General features: G+C 42.4%; 1 long non-coding RNA gene across 1 annotated transcript; it reads right to left on the reverse strand.

Moving 5' to 3' along the window:
- Nucleotides 1-203: 203 nt before the first annotated feature.
- LOC122032335 lies at nt 204-2,606 on the reverse strand. The gene is made up of 3 exons (XR_006126047.1): nt 1,857-2,606; nt 1,587-1,649; nt 204-510 (listed from the first exon to the last, which is right to left on the reverse strand). It is a non-coding gene; the product is annotated as an uncharacterized LOC122032335 (long non-coding RNA).
- Between the last annotated feature and the right edge of the window lie 3,042 nt (nt 2,607-5,648).

Below are 5,648 nucleotides of genomic sequence, written 5' to 3' on the forward strand. Positions count from 1 at the left end.
CTATTAATAAGATAAATTGTCATGCCCCGAGGGAGTCCCAGCCAGAGGAAAAATCTGACAACATCTCCCCTGTATAAATGACAATCTGATACATCTATACACACAAAAATATACATCAGCCACACACGACTGTAATATATACACAACCATGCAGTTTATACTTAACCCACTCGGCTAAAACAAAATATTCACAACCACGTAGTTATATATATATATATATATTAAACAACCCACTCGACTATACAAAAACAAAAAAAAACACAATGTAAAACGATAGAAACCATTACATACAAACAAAATATGACTGCTAGCCGGCTAGGCTTACACCATACAATGAAATAATACAAGACACCACATCACAACAATCCAGAAACAAAATCGGAATATACAAAGCTAAGTACACCGAATACATAAACCAAATAAAGTACTAAAGAAACCAGAAAATAGGTCTTCGGATGTAACGTGGGAACCGACAAACAAGATACTCCAAGCAACTCCACAAATATCTACCTGATGTTTGAAATAAAAATATATCAACGGTGTGAGTTCAACAACTCAACGGATACCAATAGATAGACATAATAAGTTATAACTAATAGTAATAATCATGCGGTACAGTTTTCTGAACAATAAAGAAAATGCAACTAAAAAGGGCTGAAGTAAACTGTACTTACCAGGACCTTCTATCTGAACATAAGGGTAGTCAGATCAGATACAACATGTCACCTGTATGCATGTCAAACATATGCAAACACCAAAATGCAGCAACCAATTGCAACAATCACAAGCAATAAATGCAATCATGCAAAATGATTCAAAATGACATGTGCCACCCTTGACGCCAGTCAGCCATCTCACATGCGATGGTGAGACCGAGTGGGTAGGGCTATGACAACTATGCACTCTGCCATCACTGCTCCTGAGTCACGGAGTGAACAGGATGCTGTCAGAGTACACCTATCCTCCTACCCCAAATCATAAGTGGGGGAGCTCAATGCTCTCATCTCCCTGAGACAATCCAGAGGAGGGATCCTTGTCGGCTACCACGCTGCATCACCACTACCAATGAGCGGACCAACGGAGCCTAACAGAGAAAACTGCTATACACCCTGCCTGATATACCACTAACCCATGAGTGGTTGTGTGTGCAGATCATGTAACTAGCGATGTGCTCAACAATAATGGAGCCGACAATCGAACAATATGCAATCATGCAAGATGGTGCATGACACTAAGCATGTAAATCCTGATCATAACCACCTCTACATAATATGTGCCAAAAAGGAAAAGGGATCGGATCCTAGATCAATGATCTAGGTAACATAAATCTAGGTACACAATTCAGATATATCAAATAACTAGACTACTACACAGTAGGGCGATGTATGTCACTATTCCTATGAACAGGAGTAAACATGACAACAAACAAGAGAATATAAGCATGAATGCAAAATAGACAAGAATATAGGTAAACTACAAGAACCAAATAGTGGCATACCAAAGCAGATGCAAACATAATCATTACTGCTAGCAATAAACTATTATGCATATCTAAAATAACTATATCAAAGATAAGTCAAAAGTACCTGCCTCAAAAGAAAGATCGTATCAGGCAATCCACGTCGAGACGCTCGTCTTGAATCTAAGTCCTGCATCAACATGTTTACGGTTTCATCTAATTCAAAATTTAAAATACAACAATTACTAAATCCAATCCCCAACTTAATGAGAAAAAATCCTAATCAATAGATCATTAATTATCCTAATTAATGATCAATTTCATTTAATCCAAAACTATCACCATATCACCACCTCCCAATATCAAGTCAACGAATCTAATACTTAGCATAACTTACCCCTTAACGAAATCTGCAACTGCTCGATGGAGTCGCTACAGTGGTCACAGAGGAAGGGCAATGACTGATGATTTAGCTGAGGATGGAAGAAGGTCGACCATTGGAGCTGCAGAGATCAAGAGATGGAAACTTGCGAGAGTTAGCAGTGGTATGGAGCTAGGGCACGAAGCTGCTACCTCTTGCCCTTATCCGAAAGTCAGCCAGCAGCGTGGCAGAACAGCGCTGGCGATGTAGAACGAGGGTGAGCGACAGTGGATCGGGGCAGTGTGGCATGTGGCTACTGTGGCAATCAAGCAATCAGAGAAGATAATCAAGAGATGGCATCAATTTGCAGCGTCGACAAGGGCACCGGCGCACAAGGGCGAGCGGCGTGACGTGCTCGCGAGGATGAAAGGAGAAGGCTCGAAGAGAAGACAAAGATAGGAGGTGCCGGCGAGATCCAGGGCTCCTTGTTCGATTTCCAGCAAACATTGAATGTTTGCGGCCAGGAGAGGAAAATGACGACCGGATTGGAGCTCAGGGTCGGCGCCGGCAATCGGGTGGCGCTCGGGTGGCTTTCATCCGCTGGCGTCGGTGGATCGGGGAAGAGAAAAAAAGGATGAGCAGAGGTGAGAGCTCGGCGGTGTCAGGCAGAAGAGAGGAAAAGGAAGGGCGGCGTCACTCGGCAAAGAGGAAGGAAAGAAAGTGGCGACGTCGTGGAAGGAGAAGGAATCGAACAAAGGAATCGGCGATTTGGGAGGAAGAATAGGCCACGGGTAAAAATAAGAAGGGAGAAGGTAAGGAAAAAGAAATAAAAGGAAAGTTTATTAAATTAGAAATCTTAGTTTTAATTTAATTAAAGCCTAACTTATTTCTTTATCAACTTCTATTTAATTGGATATTCTAAATAGACTTTTCCCAAGCCTATTAATTCATCCCCGTAAATTCGTCATACGAGTTTTAATTAATTCTCAGAAAATTTCTAAAAATTTCTAAAAATTCCGTTATTGTTATTCGCCCATAAAATTTTATTATTTTATTATTATTTGATTAATGTATTTTACATTCTCCTCCACTAATAAAAATTTGATCCCTAAATTTCGTTATTTACCATCGGCAAATACTAGCTATAGCTAAACAGTATAAATGTTAAACAGAATTCTAACCCACATACCTTAAGTAAATGGATGGGGTATCGAGCTCAAATCGTATCCTCGAGCTCCCATGTAGCCTCCTTGTCAGAATAATACTGTCATCCAACTTTAGCTAGCCGGATAGTCTTGTTCCGCAGCTGACGCTCTCTGTGGTTCAGAATCTATATCGAAACCTCCTCGTAGGTAATGTTAGGATGAATGAGAACTGATATATCTGATAGAACATGTGCTGGGTCGGATACGTATCTCCTCAGCATAGACACATGAAATACATCGTGAACGCCTGCTAGAGATGGTGGTAGCACCAGACGGTATGCTACCGCTTCAATCCTCTCCAAGATCTGGAAAGACTCAATATATCATGGAGCTAACTTACCTCGGAGACCAAATCTTTTCACTCCTTTCGTGGATAAAAACTCTTAGAAATACATGGTTGCCAGTAGAGAACTCCAGGGGTCTTCATCTCCGATCAACATACTCTTCTGGCGGTCCTGCGCTTCTGACATCCTCCGTCTAATAGTGTGGACCAATTCTACCTCCTACTGAGCTCTATGAGGTTCTAGCAGCTGGGCCTCTCCAACCTCCTCCCAAAGGGTGGGTGCCTGACAAGGTCTACCATACAACGCTTCAAACGGTGCCATTTGGATAGTTAAATAATAGCTATTGTTGCAGACAAACTCTACTAATGGCAGGTGATCCTCCCAGGTGCCCCCGAAATTCATAACGCATGACCTCAGCAAGTCCTCTAAAGTCTGGATGGTTCGCTCCGACTGCCCATCTATCTGCGGATGGAATGCTGTTCTAAAATGGAGCTGTGTGCCCAAGGCCTGCTACAGACTCTGCCAGAATCGGGACGTGAATCGTGGGTCTCTATCTAATATAATGTTCAAAGGAGTACAATGCAATTCGATGATCTCTCGACAATATTGCTCTGCCAATCGATACAGAGAATCGGTCTTCCGAATTGCTAAGAAATGCGCAAATTTGGTTAACGATCACCCAAATCGCGTCATGCCCTCGTCATGTCCTAGGCAATCCCACCACAAAATCCATAGTCAGACTAGACATCTAGCTACAAACTCCGCGATATCTTTCTTCATGTCGTTCCACCAATAGGAACACCTCAAATCTCGATACATATGAGTTCCACCTGGGTGGATGGCAAATCGTGAGCGATGAGCCTCCTAAAGTAACTCCTCCATGACCGGCTAAGATTGAGATATGCATAATCTGCCTCGGAAATAAATGATACCCGTGTCATCTCGGGTGAACCCTGTTTGCTACCCAGAAGCTATTTGACTGCCAATGGATTGTAAGCGCTGATCATCGGCCTCAGCCACTCGGATCCTCATCCTAATTGACGACTGAGCAACCATGGTAACCAGAATACCCTGCTCTATCCGTCCCTACTCCTTAAGGCCCAACTCGGAAAAACTCTGAATCAAGTCTGTGACCACAACTCGGTGGCAAGCTAAAGTCCCTCTGGACTTCTGGCTAAGTGCATTGGCAACCACATTAGTTTTACCCGGGTGGTAGCTAATGGTACAATCGTAATCCTTCAGGAATTCCATCCATCTCCTCTGACGGAGATTGAGTTTCTTCTGGGTCAAAAAATATTTGAGACTCTTTTGATCCGTAAGAATCCCAAATGTAATATCCTACAAATGATACCACCAAATCTTCAAAGAAAGATAATGACAATTAACCCTAGATTATGCACAGGATAGTTCTTCTCTTGCTCCTTCAACTAACGAGAAGCATAGGAGACTACTTTGCCGTGTTGCATCAAAACATAGCCCAAACCCTGTAGAGAAGCATCAGTATAGAGTACGAACTCGTCCTCTCTAAAGGCAAAACTAGAACTGGTGCAGACACTGATCTCCGATTCAGTTCCTGGAAGCTGGTCTCGCCTCCTTCTGGCCACTTGAACTTCATGCCCTTCCTGGTCAGGCGTGTCAGTGGTATAGCAACGCGAGGAAAACCCTCAACGAACCTCCGGTAATAACTAGCTTGACAAAAGAAGTTGCGAGTCTCCTGTATAGACTACGACAACTCCCAACTAGTAACAACCTCTATCTCCTGTGGATCTACGGTATACCCCTACTGATGACCATGTGTTTCAATCATCTCACAGAAGGCAATCAAAATACGCACTACTGAATTTCACATATAAATATTCCCGTCGAAACATCCTTAGAACTATGCAAAGATGGTGTACGTGATACACCTTGGATCGGGAATAGATCACCACGTCGTCAATAAAGATAACGGATACTGATCCAATATCGTAGGGATACCCAAATCATCGAGTCCATGATAACATTTAGGGCACTATAAGCATAAATGATAAAACCAAGAACTTATAATGTTTGTACATCATACATCCTCAACCATAAGATCCCCGACAATAAACACCAAGGAATAGATCATCAAATGTGAGAGCAACGCTCCATCACAAGAAAAACAACATATATGGGAGCAACGCTCTACCACAAGCAATCCTCAATATGTGGGAGCAATGCTCCTCCATAAACGATCCATAATATGTGGGAGCAATGCTCCACCACAACAATCTATAATATGTAGGAGCTACGCTCCACCACAAATAATCCATAAGTAATCAAGACATCTAACTATCTAGCTAGAGAATGCACAAGAT

The sequence above is a fragment of the Zingiber officinale genome, chromosome 11A (genome assembly GCF_018446385.1).
Source record: "Zingiber officinale cultivar Zhangliang chromosome 11A, Zo_v1.1, whole genome shotgun sequence".
In the NCBI taxonomy this organism is placed as follows: domain Eukaryota; kingdom Viridiplantae; phylum Streptophyta; class Magnoliopsida; order Zingiberales; family Zingiberaceae; genus Zingiber; species Zingiber officinale.